Source organism: Stigmatopora argus, chromosome 11, assembly GCF_051989625.1.
Source record: "Stigmatopora argus isolate UIUO_Sarg chromosome 11, RoL_Sarg_1.0, whole genome shotgun sequence".
Taxonomy (NCBI): Eukaryota; Metazoa; Chordata; class Actinopteri; order Syngnathiformes; family Syngnathidae; genus Stigmatopora; species Stigmatopora argus.
Window position 1 is genome coordinate 4269854 of NC_135397.1, and position 15094 is coordinate 4284947.

The 15094-nt window shown below is 39.3% G+C and overlaps 1 protein-coding gene across 1 annotated transcript in view; it reads right to left on the reverse strand.

Annotated features, from left to right (window-relative positions):
- mcm8 (minichromosome maintenance 8 homologous recombination repair factor) overlaps positions 1 to 15094 on the reverse strand; it is a 194227-nt gene that overhangs the window by 93589 nt on the left and 85544 nt on the right. Inside the window, exon 5 of the mRNA XM_077614176.1 lies at positions 7227 to 7346. The gene's annotated coding sequence lies outside the window, so the exon portion shown is untranslated. The remainder of the gene's footprint in view (positions 1 to 7226; positions 7347 to 15094) is intronic.

Consider the following 15094-nt stretch of genomic DNA (forward strand, 5'->3'; position numbering starts at 1 on the left):
CACAATTTCCTCCAACGACTACATTTCCTAACCCTTCAAATCCTGGCTTCAAGTTCGTGAAGTTGCCAATCACCTTGTTGTTCTTGTGTACACTGACTTTCAAGCCCCACCCCCGTCATTTGAGGAACAGTCATCTTGAAACTTGGCAGATATGTAGCATGGACTAGTATCTATCCATCCTTGGAGCCGGATTTATTATTTCATTATATCAGGGCTGTTTAATAATTGTAGAATTGTTGTTTAGAGTTGGCCAGGGGAGGGCAGCCTTTTGTAGAATCCTTGTCTCATGTAAGCAATGCTTATACAACAGGTCAATCAGCTCTTTTCATTTTTATTCTCTACAATTGTCCACAATGAATCCCAACAAAGGATATGTCCTATTTGGATTTGGATTCACTGTACTTATTGTATTTTTAACGAATAGATAGTACGTCGTGTTTATGCTTTCGTATTAACAGCCACTGAGTCAGACCATTCATTTGTTGTCAAACTCCTGCGCTTGTCGCTCTCAGTATGCACCGTGCCTTTACAACACTACTTATAGACACACAGCACCCCCATCTTTCTCTCGTACTTTTTCTTTGACTAAATGAAAAGCACTTTCAAAAATGGGGCTTTTTTGTGAGCTGTCACGGGCTCGTCTCATCCGGATTTCGTCAACGGCTGACGCTGAGACACAGAAACAGTTATGCTGTGTCACCCACGCACCGGCGGCCTATTTGAACCAGTCGTACGCCATCGACTAACTTGACGCATCTCCTACGTTCCACTTGTGGGAAGAAAAAGGAAAAGAAAAAAAAATACACCCAGTACATACTATCTGACTCCCACCCCGCCAACACATATACTTGTTAAAAGGCTTTCAGGGACTTTGTAGACTTTGGAAAAAGGTATGTGAATGTGCACGGTATCCCGGTGGAGCCAAATAAAGCATTGAGAATGTCTCAGGTGGAGTCAAACCTTGTCAAAGAGTGAAAGGCTTCCTTTGCCGAGTCGCAGCGCTTCAGTGGTGTTTAAACAATGTATGTCAGGCAGATGTTTCTTGTTTGAACAGGCGAATATTTGTTTTACATACAACGCATTGTTAACTATGCCAGCACAATAAAAAAAAAGAAAAATAAGCAGGAGATTATACTGTTAATAATGGCTTCTCTCTGTCTTCCTCAAGTTTCATTTCAAACTAAAGCCTTGATTTGAAACCCAAACTCATGTTTGAATCACCAATTAAATCCCGAGTCGTTAAGGCATGAACAAAAGATGAAAAAAAATATAATATAACATGAAATAAAATGGTAAAAATAGTCAACAAAATCTAAGTCAGGACAATCTATCATGAAATGAAGGAAAACCAACAACCTTTGGTTAAAAACTAATCCTTCCTTGAAGCCTCCATTTTAAACCCCAACTTTGTCTTAAAACCCAATTAAAACCAAAAGTACAGTGAACTTCTCTAAAATCCTTCAACTTTGTTCAATTATATGTTACATTAATTATCCATCATTGGTGCAGCTCATCCTCACGAAGGACAATAATAAATGCCGAATGTTTGTTTGCTATTTGAATTTGAGCAGATACACTGACGAGGTTTAATACTTTGACACTATGCTCTTTCCCAACCTTTGCTTCAAGCTATTTTCCAGAAGCGGCCATTTTCAATCTCACCCAATTTACGGTGCAATTTTTTTCCCGTTGCGGCGCCTGGTCGAGCCTGAAATTCAGGCGCGACTCGAGTTTTCTCGTCTTCCCACAAAAAGCTCCATTAATCGATTGGAGACGCTGAGAATTAATTATTCTATTATAGGCCCCATCCATGCTAAACTGCTGTGTGAAACTGCAGATGAGGTTTTCCGCTGCAGTGCGCCCGGCAGAATAGATACTGTATCTCGCTCGCTCTCTTACTCTATAAGGTAAACAGATATATACCCATAGGAAGCCATGGCATTTAATGTGCTCTCTGGCAACACAATCAAAGCTGAGCGCTTTATCTCATTACATTTTTTTTTAAATCCCATTTGAAGGAACAGCTGGCATCTAACTACAAGCGAGGCTCGCTCTTCCTTTACGGCCTTGGAGGGACTGCTGCGTGTTTGCATGAAAACAATTACTGCTGCGCACATGCTTAATGTGGGTCTCAACATCGAATATATATACGAATATATCAAACACAGGCTAAAATAAACCAATACAACCTCCAGGATGAAGAGGAGGGCAGCATGTTTAAGCTTCAGCAACAGTCTCCCACACGTGTTGGATATGTAACATGCACACAGACTAGTTACATAGCAGAAGGTAAATGTGGAAAAAAATACTTGAGTGGAAGTACACACATTTATTTAATAGGTATTGAAGCTATAAATTAATTTGTGCTATACTTTATGTTGGGACCGAGTAAGCTCGAGGACACTTTCCCCCCAAAGCTGCTTTCGAGGCCAGTTAATTGTTTTCAGGACTATTGACCGAACAGGACACCATGTTCCAGGCCGAGACTGTTGATCTGAGTTGGCAATGAAGATCTACGAGGGACTCTTAAATTGCTTTGACTTGGATTCCGGCAGATGGCGATAATCGAATCAACTTCCGAAAATACTCGCATTATTGTTTAAAAATACGGGTCGCTCTGTTTACCTTATAAAGAAATTATTATGCTGATTCATGCAAATTCTTACGCAGGTGTTTTTGGTTCCGATCTAATATGAGATTGTTGTGGCAGTTGTTTTTGGACCTTAATGGTGTTATTCAGTTATCTTATGCAATTGTTTGAATCAGATTACCTTAAATGTTTTGATTATGCGCCGACTAAATTGACAGAGGAAGATGCCGTTTCTTTGGAATCATCCTGGACGAGGGCAAGTTGGGAGTGATTTTCCTTGCAAGTTGCAGCCAGAGTATGTTAATGATGTCTCCCTGTTTTGATTAAAGTGTATTGATAATAAACCTATCATTTATGAAAAAATAACGGGATTAAAAGCAGAAAAACTGAAGCAAGGGGTCGAAAGTCACTTAAACTAAAAAGAAAAAATGTAACTGGTCGTCAAATCCAATAATAGTTGAGTCAGTCAAATCTTTGCAGTATTTAAAAACAATGCCAACAAAAATCTGTACTTTGCTACTCCCATCACTGCTTACCGTGTGACAAAACAAGCCCAATCTACATTGAATTTGCATTCTTAATGCACATCAATAGAGAAATAGCACCTTAATTATTAAAGTGTACAAAAGCTTACGCACGGCTCACCTCAGCGCTGCGGCACAGATTCATTACGACCAATTATGCAAATCAGGTCAGTTGTTATGTGGCAATTGGAACACTTGAGGCAGAAGGAAGCCCAGAAAAGAATGTGATTAGAAGGAGAAACCTGTTAGAAAGATGCAGGTTGACTGCACACGTTCTTATTACGAATCCACTTGAAATTGCCTGGTTTCACCTGTTATTAGGTTGAATAAATCATCTTTCTCGCTGCTATTCCGTTCTCCAAAAACGCACCGATTTTGGGAAGCGTGTCAATCTTGGTGAAGGCATACGTCTGCTAGAGGCAGTCAATGAGTCTCCCAAAATTTGTCTCAAAAGCATGCAAACCACTTGACATCCTATAAATTCAGCCCCTGCAGCCAAGATGAATTACCATTAGGGAATTTGTCAGCCAAGTCTATTTGTAAGAAGAGAAAGTACAAAGAAACCATGTCGTAAAAGACCAAAAGATTCTGCCATGTTGGGGTCAGTTAGACACTTTCTTTGCATTACTCAAGAAAAACTGATAGAGCTGAAATATTATTAAAACTTAGCCCACTTTCATTTCGAAATTCTGTTAACGTCTCTATGGTAAGTAGACTCACTAAAAAGTGTTGAGAAGACATAGAAAGTTGTTTCAAAACCATTTTTCCATGAATCACTCCAAGACAACTAAAACAAGGCAATGACATCAACAGAATGTCATAATTTTAACATGTAGCAAACCAAACTACCAAACATTACTTATAGTCTTGTGACGTTGGCGATTAAATGTATTTTTGCATTGTGAGAACACAGCAAGTGTTTGTTTATTTGTCTGCACAACTGCTGCTCGAAACTGTGGCGCTCACTAATGAACATCTCAACAGGAGCTTAACATTCGCTGCACTTTATAGTGTAAAATCTCTCTCACACACACACAAATATAAAAGGTAATCGAATCAGAAATGCTGGCCTCTATTTGAGGTAATTTGAGGCAGTTGCCTTCAATACCAGGAGCAGCCGTGCTTGTGAGAGTTTATCAAAGTGATAAATAGCTTTCTTAAAATCACTTTTTGCAACTGACTCCTTTAAAACCCCAGCCCGTTATTGTGAAATCCAGTACAAAAAATTCTGAAAGTGTACTATTTGAACTGAAAACACAGTAATTATGGAATTGTGAATAAAATAGGATCCTATCACATTTTGCAGACCCCTGAGACCATCATTTTAAACCCTAACAAAGACTTCAATTCCTAATTAAAACCATCTCTTCTAGAAAATTTGATCCAACCTAAATTTCAACCCTTACCAAATATAAAGTGAAATGCAAGACTTTCCTTAGCACTTGTGAATGAACATCAGTTGTATTAATCGAATACATTATTTTCACCTTCTGTTCCCGTCTATCCAGTCTCGTAATAATAATAATAAAAATGCCCCAACCATTCATTAATTCAGTCGGTGGCGCACTAAAGCACTCATTTGTCATGTCCATACAAACACTGAAGATTTAAAACTGGCTAGCTGCACTTCTCCGTGTGTACTATAGTCTTGGATCTAGCCTCTGTCTCAATCATCTATCTTTTACACCGCAGTGGCTTGCCAGGGCGACTAAATGTCACATTCTTATTCACCTATTGCATTTAGCCAATCTGCTCATCAGCCCAGTGAGTAAAACGATTCAATTCAACTTAAAAGCAAAACTGACGGCTAAATAATTCACTCATATTTTTAAGTCACAGTACGGCTTCATTCGCTTAATGTCATCCAGCAAGTATTTTTCCATTCTGCCTTCCTCACCACCTGGAAACCTTGTTAAAATAAATCAACAAATCTAATCTATCTGCCTGTCTACCCATGGCTAGAATTTTTTTTATAACTGCTTCAAACGTCACTAAGCATGCTTGTTAAATAGGAGAGTGGAGCCCCAGGACTCCCATCATGCACTGCGCCATGCCATCCTGCAAGTAAGACTTTCCGTTGGCCAGTCTTTTTCCATAAATCCAGCTAAATCCAACTGATTCTGGTTTTTTTGTGGGTGTCCTAGGGTTCCATTTGCCTCAGGCTGTGGAGACATTTTGACCTGCTTGGTCCACTTTTCAGACTAGTTTAGCCAACTACTTTCTCTACCTGCTTTTTTTTTTCTATTTTAGCTGCATTGATGGATTGTGTTTAGCTGCTTCTGGATCCGTTATCTGTTAATTATGTCTGCGGCCTGTTTTCTGACATTCAAGCATGCCTGCAGCAAAACTACAAACACAATGAAATATCTCCCCATTTAGAATTAAGGATCAGCACATCGGTGTGTTTAACTAATGATCGCTGCCGGCCCTTCCCAGTTGAAATAGATTGGACGTCTGTTGCTGTCAAAGACACCCAAAACATCATCATTCACTGCTATCCCTCACAGTTCAAATTAATTGGACGTATATGCCTTGACATTTTAATTTGAGTCAATGTTCAGGTTAAACTTTGTTTTCAAATCCTAATTTAAAAACCTATAAAGTGTTTTCCAAAACTAATACAAATCCCTCATTGTGATTTCAAAGCTTAATTTGAATATAAATCAGAAGAAAAAAAAAAAGAGCCAATTTATACCGACAACTTGGAAATACAATTTGGCAAATAGGCCATAGAGGAAGTATTGTCTTTTGTTGAAAATCTTGTTTGGGTTAGAGGACTTTTGAACTGACGTCCTCTAGCCCAATTATGAAGGTCTGTTATCAACAAGGACACGGGCAGTTAATCACTTTAATTAATCTGACAGGCTTTTATCAAACATAATAAACTGCGACCAACTGAAGGGAGGAGAGGAAGAAAAGCACGACAGGTTTATGAATTCATCATCATCATCGGCGGCCGAAGAGCAAGAAGAAGGAAATGAAAAGAGAACAAAAGGAGGAGAGCAGACAGATGTTGCAACAATGGACAGCGTCTTGGTGGATAATCTTCCATTATTCTGCCTGATTTCACAAGCGAAGGGTGTCCACGGGAGCTCATTACCCGCTTATAAATCTGCAACCTATACTTTTCCCTACTACGTATGCTTGATTTTACCAGCATCCTTCAGTCATATTCATGGAGGGACAAAAATAGGTCGAGATGTGGAAAAGAAGAAAGCCAGCATCGTCAATTGGACTCGAAAAATTGGGGTGAACTAGAGGACAAATTCTGCCACTGAAAAGGATTCTAGGACTCTGGTGAAAGCAGGTTCAAGGGTAGGGTTTAGTATCCGGGATTAGGTTTAGGATTAGTGTAGGTGCAGGGTTGGGGTAAAGATCATTTCACAACAATTGTGTCACCGTGCAAGGTTAGATTCAGGGCCTCTGTACTTTGTAGTATTTTCCGCAGGTGTGAGCTTTTGATAGGCTTCTTTTGCTGCAAAGCCAGTGGTTACTAATCAGATGACACTGATCTTTACGGCAAATATGAATGATGAGCCAATTATTCTTCACGGAAGCATGCCATTACGCCGCATTAATGAAGCAGCCGTGGTGTCATTACACAGGACTCCATCATAACCAGGACGGCGCCCCGGGTCAGGAGAAGCACGGACGTGATTGGCTGCAGTCATGGTGACCGCGTGAGCATCTCTCCTCCAGATTATGTGTACCCGGTGTTTTAGCCCAATTAGAAAAAATGTCAGCAAATGAAAGATGGAGAAGGAAGAAGAGGGGAGACAAAGAGAAGAAGGAGGAGGGGGCTGGCATTGAAGACTAAAAGAACGATGAGGACAAGAAGATTGAAGGGGCAGGGTGTAGTGATTAGAAAGTGATGGCCTCTGTTTTCATGCGTGAGCCGGTGTGTGTATGTCTGCGCTCTACTAGGTCTTTGAATTAATGAGAATCTCAGATGAGAGGGTCATCATGACCTGCATGCAAATGACATGCCTGGCTCACTCAATTTTGATACATTCATGTGTGTGTTTATGTGTGTGTGTTTGTCTGCATGTGGTATAGTGTCTCACAAAGTGTGCAACATATGAAAATTAGCAAACACTAGAAAAAGCACGTACCTTTGGATTGACGAAAGGCTTGCCCGTCATGAGTGGCAAACAAAAAATGATGACTGGTGCAATACAGATCCCCACCGTGAGTTGGCAGCACCAAACCTCACAATATCAGGCGACAATCAACTGAGATTGAAGGAGAAAACATATAAAAATTAGGAAATAGTCGCTTCAAGTCAAACATTTTGCAGTGTTTTGGGGGGTGAGTCCACTTATGATAAACACGCCCACTAAATGTAATGTTGCCTAGCAAAATGGCTTCAGGGGCTGAATTTGGAAGTCAAATTTCCAACATAAATGGCGTCGCTGGGAATGATGAGGTGTGGAAACGTGACCGAGGGGTACGCTCATAGCCTGAATGTTCTCCATGCCTCACGTCATTTTCTGACTGTTGACGTTCTTATCCCTGCATCCATTATGCATGACCAATTTACACCAGTGAGCCAGCAAGCAAGCGGGAGTGCAAAATAAAGCCGGGAAAATGGACAGTCTCTCTATGTATTAGCAAGGATAAGCAGGACGGGGGGCACGTAGACACATCTGTGTATCAATCCATTATGGATGACCCACTTAAACAACAGGAGGGAACAAATATTGCCACTCTCTAACCCGCAGGCACCTCCATCCTGGAGAGTCAATAACATTGGTGTGTTGCCAAGAGGAAGTCCAGGATGTTGTGAGAAAAATGTTAGGATATAGCATAGAGCAAAGCTATGCACTTCAGCAGGACTAAGGGCAACTATAAACAGGGCCTGTTTTTACAATGCAAATATTTCATACATTTTATACTGTATATGAATATCTTATTCCGTTTTTTCTGCTTGTATTAAATTTTGATTTAGTTTTAAAGCATATACATTTTCCCCACACATCTTTCATGCAGTATATCAAACCTGAAATAATCCGACACCTCATATGTTTGCGGCTGAGAATGCCTTACGGCCCATTAGCTGGTTTAATTCAAACATTTCATGAGCATCAGTCTGCTTTGAAAATGTCAAAAGCAACATAACCAGCCAGAACTAATTCACCATGCTGAAGGACCATTGATAAATGAAGATGCTTATAATTGCTTACATGGCAGGTAGCCCTCCTAATTGATCCCTCGTGTGTCAGGGCTGTCAAGAAGAAAGGCTTTCCACATGATTTTCATTCATTTTGAAAGTAAGTACAGTAATGAGTACTTTAATATTTTCTTTTCAAGTGGTCCAAACATCAAATGAAAGGTGAAACTGCCGGGAGCAAATAACACATTTGATCTGTTTATTAAAATTAATGGCTAACATGTTGTAATTTATACTTTTTTAACTCATTTGATTTCAGCCCTTAAAAAAACAACCCCTACAGATGCTGTAGAGCACAGGTGTCAAAGTGGCGGCCCGGGGGCCAAATCTGGCCCGCCGCATCATTTTGTGTGGCCCGGGAAAGTAAATGATGAGTACCGACTTTCTGTTTTAGGATCAAAATAAAATGAAGAGTATAGATGTATATTAAATTTCCTGATTTTCCCCCTTTTAAATCAATCATTGTAATTTTTTAACCCATTTTTTCTGTGTTTGTAGTTCAAAAATCATTTTGTAAAATCTAAAAATATATTTTAAAAAAGCTAAAATAAACATTGTTTTAGATCTATAAAAATCTGAATATTCAGGGCTTTTAATCCAGTTCTTTTAATCCATTTATAAAAAAAATCTAAATATTATATCTAAAATGGTCCGGCCCACGTGAAATCAAGTTGACGTTAAAGCGGCCCGCGAACCAACCAGAGTCTGACACCCTTACTGTAGTGGAATATCTGGGATACAACAAAAACTGGGCAGCAGGCCAGAGTTTAAGGTACTTTGAGCACCCCTGAAGTATTGTCACACTATTATTTATATGTATAATACAAGAAAATTAGACTAGAATAGAGCTTTACTTTTGCTACTTCACTGCTACTGCCAACCAACTACATCATTTGTCCCTGTGGACCAAATAGAGTACTACTAGCAGGCAGGCATTGCTGAAGCGTCAGCTAACAAAGTCATTTCGCCGAAAGGACCACTTGACGGGAACTGACGGACTACTTCAGTTAAAATAAGGACATACACACACAGACCATCAGCTGTTGGACCATTGCTCGACATACTTGATAAAAAAGAGTTGCCAGTGAAATACAAAGCTCTTCCCTCCCACGTGTTCGCTGTTGTAGGATGAGGCTGAATATTTTTTAACAAGTGTGGATGAGGGTACTTGAACCTCGGGAGTCATTTCGTTTTTTTCCATACGTGCCCATTTTTTTCTGTCAGCATGTGTGGGAGGGAGGCCCAGACTTTGAAGCAGCAGGTTCTGTTTGAAAACTGTGTGCGTCCTCGCAGAGTGTTAATTTGGTCCGTCACTACAGACAGATGGAACCCTGGAGGTGCTGAAGATGATGGACCTCAAGTGACGAGTAGACATTGTCAAAAGATTTGGGGATTTAATAGTATTATCAACATAGAAATATATTAGATTGGTATTTATAAGATCCAGAAATTACAACCTATTTTAGGGGACTCGACTGAGGGTTGAGGGTCATAAGTGGAATTCCTTATGGTATCTTTTATAACAGCAGGAGTGCATTAAGCCATTTACTGCCATTGAAAGCAATAGATCCCAAAGCAAGAGTGCCATTCTTTTTTATCACTACTTGTGTGCATTTTACGGTGAAACTTTACATTTCATTGTACTTGTATAATGATGATAAAGGCATTCAATTCAATTAATTTTTGATTGAGACCATTCACTGTACATTTTGATGTCGTCTGTCTTATACACTAAGTGTACCTTTTCTACCATTACCATCCATCCACTTAAACGCTGGATGTGAATAACCATGGTTACCAACAGCAAAGTGCATATAAAATACAAAAAAAAATAGTATAGTCATATCATTCATTTACTGTGAAACATCTCTTCATATTTGTTTGACAGATCTTTGCATGTTCTTCCCGTGACTGTGTGGGTTTTCTCCGGGTACTCGGGTTTCCTCCCACTTCTCAACAAACTTGCATGGCTGATTGATCGCCCGAAATCATCCATAGCCACAAGTGTTTGTGTGCATGGTTGTTTTTGGTCATGGTCATTTTTTCATCTTGATTGAATCAGTGATAACATATCAGTGCGATGTATGTCACTGAAAGTCGCTATCGGATGAATCAATGTCCAATCCCTTGGCCCCAAAATTTGCATTGAGCAAAAGGCACAACATCAGATGAATGAAGGAGCGATTTCAGCTCTTGATGCGCAGCTCTGGTTCATTCAATAGATTTAGCCCGATGCTGTATGCTATACGATGACGGTGAAAAATCACATGTGGTTTTCACAATAACAGCCCATTTGTCTCGGCTGTGTATCACCATCACGGCCTAAAAAGCATCATCTCTCCCGCCTCGCCGACTCTCCTTGTCCTCGTCCTCCCCTTCCACATCTGCCTCCTACTGTTCTTGACATTGCTTTATTGTTTGACGCAATTTCTTTGGCTCTTCTTCCCCTGCTGTGGCATCCACTTCATCCATGTTAAAGAGCACATGAATAAAGCATGCCATTATCAGAGTCAGCATGTGTGCGTGAACGCCTTCTAAGACGCACGGCAACGTGGGGAAAGTCGAGTGTACGCCAACCTCTCATCTTTTTCAAATGAGATAAAACCGTGTAGGGTGTGTACTTGTACCTCCTTAATAGCAGCAGTGACCTTCATTGTAAAAGGAGAAGAAGAAAAGCCTCCAGATAAGCGCTTTGTTTTTTTTTTAAATATACATGTTAACATGGCATGTCATTTTATCGCAATCATTATATGTGCATCAAGGTGACGGTCGTTGGTAAACACAACAGGCCGGAACTGAACACATTTAAAATGTGTGATCGATGGCCTTTCTGCAGGATGGAAAAAAATGCAGAGGATGTCTATATGGTATGTAATATTCATGGGATGCCATTAGTTGTTGGTAACATTTCCTAAAATAACACTACTATTCAACAATAGATCATTCTTCAGGATCAGCGCCAAATTTGTTCAATCAATGAGTGTCCTAAGGGGCATTGTTGAGTTTAGCCCTCTATTTAAGATTGTATAATTAAAAAAAAAAAAAAATGAACTTGCAAGTTGAGGGACTCATAATTCTAGACCGCAGCATTTGTTGGCAAGTAAGGGCTTAATGGTCATGAATAATTGATGATAATTTAACCAAATGAATCTTTGTATTGGCATTCCCGATTAAACCTCAGTCTCCATTCCTTCTTCGTAACCAACCGGTCAGGCAATCTAGAAGCATTGTCCTCTATGTCAATGCGATGTTGAGATGTACGTATACTTGGATTGGATAACTTTATTCATCCCGTATTTGGGAAATTACGTTGTCACAGTAGCAAGAGGGTGAGGATGCAGAAATAGGAAAGGCATTTTAGACATAAATAGATAGGTAATAAGTAAGTTAATAAATAAATACATGAATAAACATATCAATAAATAAGCGTGTTGCTGAAATATATATATATATATATACACACACTAATACATATACATATACACATTCGTGTACATACACATACATATATATATAAGCACATATATACATACATACACATAGATGTACATGCATGCTTACGGTAGGTCTTAACACTGAGCCATTTTTTTGTTAAAGAGCCTGACAGCTGATGGGAGTACTTAGCAATTGATACAATTTGTTCGTGCATTTTTCACATTTAATGTGGCGGGCAATATTTTTACTGTATATAGCACAAGAAAATTAACACGTTGAGTTACTATACAACTATTAGTTACGATTCCATTATTTCTCTATTGTTTTCAAACGCAGAGTTCCCTGCAATATTGGCAAAATTTACAGGATAGGTAGATATAAAGGTGAATGCACAAGAATGGCAATTTCCTCAAAATCAGATGCAAAATTAGATTAGATCAGATTAAAATTTTATTGCATCCCGTATTCGGGAAATGTCCTTGGTTACAGTAGGGGATATTATTGATACTTTTGTATCAAAGTAGTAATTGCATCAACTACCAACTGGCATTTACTTACATTTCCAGAGTGTTTTGCCCAGCAGCAAAGCTTGCGTATGATAAAATTTTGAACAAGCAGAAATACAGTCAAGCTTTACACACGTAGCAGCGTTAACAACTTGCACCTGCATTGTAAATCCAGCCCGGAAGCATTTGTGTGTTCTCATCAATTTATTTTCATAGACACCGTCCGGGAAGTTTGCTGGAAAGTGCTGAAACAATCCCGCGGATGCGGCGTGTAATCGTATTTATAAGCTGTCCCAAATCCTAAAGTATATTTTGGATCTGGATGTAATAGTCGCTACAAAACGGGGCCTGTCCTTTCAGTCATGTTCACAGATCACAGGGAGCCGAAAATCAGAGGGAATGCAGGCCGGCAGCAAAGCTGCATTAAAGGGTGGCCCTCAGTCAACAGCCCAATGCCGAATATTTATGCAGACATAATGAAGAGGCACCATTTAACTCCAGTGAGGATTATGTGTGCGCGTGCTGCGGCGTACCCGGTATGAGCTTGCCGTTAGTTATAGCCTGGCTTAAGGTGTGCATTGAAGACACACACCATTAGCAGGCTGGCCGCGTTCTTAACATGAACCCCCTACCCAACACTGACGACTGGATTCTTTGGATTTCTTTCTTCGTCTAATCCGCCCTCTATGTGTTCCTCTCTACTTGTCCTCGCCTGGCTTCTTCCTCTTTTTCTTCCTTCACACGCATTCAGAAAACTTTATTTTCCCGCGAGGCAATTAAGGGAGCAGAGAGCAGCTCAGTTTCAGTTATTGACACAAGTCTAAAAACACAAGTGAAAAAACAAATGCGTGGATGTTGAGCTCTAGCGATCAGCATCAGTGGTCAGAGTCAAATGTCAAGACCAAGACTGCGATTTCTACTTTCCATGAGTTTCCATGAATATAGCAGCTACCACCACAAAAATAACATTATAATTGTATGACTCATCAAACACACAAGATAAATATCAGCGTCTAAAAAGAATGATTATAGGCAACACATTATTGCTATTATCTTCAATTTGCAAATTGTTGGCATCAACACAACTTCAGGTTTTGGTCATTTTAATGTTATTTAAGACTTTTAGACCAAAAACTGGAATCTTCTTTTTAGTCACATCCTGGCCCATTTTTTTTCCTTGTGTTATCATATAAAATGCCTAAAACAACCAAATGTCAGCAATGATATAAATGTCAGCTGCGCGCAATTGATTTTCTCAACTGGAAAAAAAAAACATGAGTACATAGACTTTCTTATTTCAATTGCCTGCTCAGACATTACCACTTTTGTTTAAACAAAAGTAGTGTTGCCCTTTTTCCCCCCCAGGAAGACAACAAACAGCACAAAGTGAGTATTCATTGGTTTTGTGTGCATCATTACCCCCCCATTTCCCCATCTAAATTGTCACACGGAGTCCTCCACTGTGACTTTTGGCAAGAAGTTGAGGTAGCAAGGATGCATTTGGCATCTCGACTCTGCTAGAGGAAAGTTAAGGATCATTACACTGCTGTTTTAAAATGCAACAGCATGTAATATGTAATTTTCTGCTAAGCAAACTCACCGGGGATGTTTATATAAGGTGTGTATGTATATACTGCATAGTGTGTATTTTTGAACTATAATTCATGCAGTGGTAAAGCTTGTGAAAGGTTTTCTCCCGATGGGGTCTCATACTTCATGAGTTTGAATGATTGTTGTTGTTGTTGTTTTATTTTATAACCTCAAAATGTTTCTCTTTCATTCAGAGTTGATTCTTTTTTTAAATGTAGTTTTGTTAATAATGCCATTTGAGTTGTCTGTGGTTTAGATGAATGTGTTAAATCTTTCAAATTAAATGACTATTTTACATAACATATAAACATAATTTTCTTACATTATCCTTGGTGAAGGTTTATTTGATAAAATTTGTCTTTGAATGAAATGAAGGGAATATTGTTTGTTGTCACTGTTCAAGTCTGAGAATTTTTTTAAATTATTGATTTGGATTTCTTCCAGTCTACTGGAATTTTTTGCTTAAACTCTTACATTTGTTTGAGCTCATAAATTTAAGTGTGCACTGACGACAATGTGTCCAAAGTTATCGGTGAAATGTATTTGTTTCACACGACGGAATTTTTGCGGAGTTATTCCGACTGGCGGTCTGTCTCCTCTGCGACCGAGTCAATCAATCTGCTTCTGCCTTTCCATTAACAAGCGTGAGGAGAATGTCAAAAGCGTCAATAAAAGAGGAAAAAATAGTCCCTGCTTCGCCCTACTTCTCTGCAATAAAGGTTCATCTCTTCAGCGTAACTTCAGCATTCAACACAGCAAGAGTTAGGAAAGTGGGAAAGATGGATGCATCTAACTCCATTTCCATCAAAATAGCAGCGTTCCTCTCAAAATCCTAACAAATGAAAATTCAATCCAGCATCTTACAACATTACTTGTTTACCTTGTTGCCTTCATAAGTGAGACAAAAAACAAACAAACTACTAGTTGATGGAAGCAGAGACACTTGGGGGCCTGGAGATGTGTGTTATTTATATCTTTCAGAGAAAAGTTTTGACTTGGCTTCTGGCTGGCTCTTGGGAGTTGCTTATTGAAGTGTCAAGTTTGGAGGAGGGAACAAATGGAAATACGGCGGTACCTCTACATACAAATGCTTCAACATAGAAAGTGAAAATTGACCCAAAACCGGCCTCTACATAAGATGAAATGCTCGAGATACAACTATCTTTTACGACAGTGTTGCAATTTCATTATTTTCTCTTTAGACGAAAACACGTTAGGTTTTCTTGAGAAAGACATCATCATGGGTCCCAAGATATATAATTTTTCCCCCCACAATTCC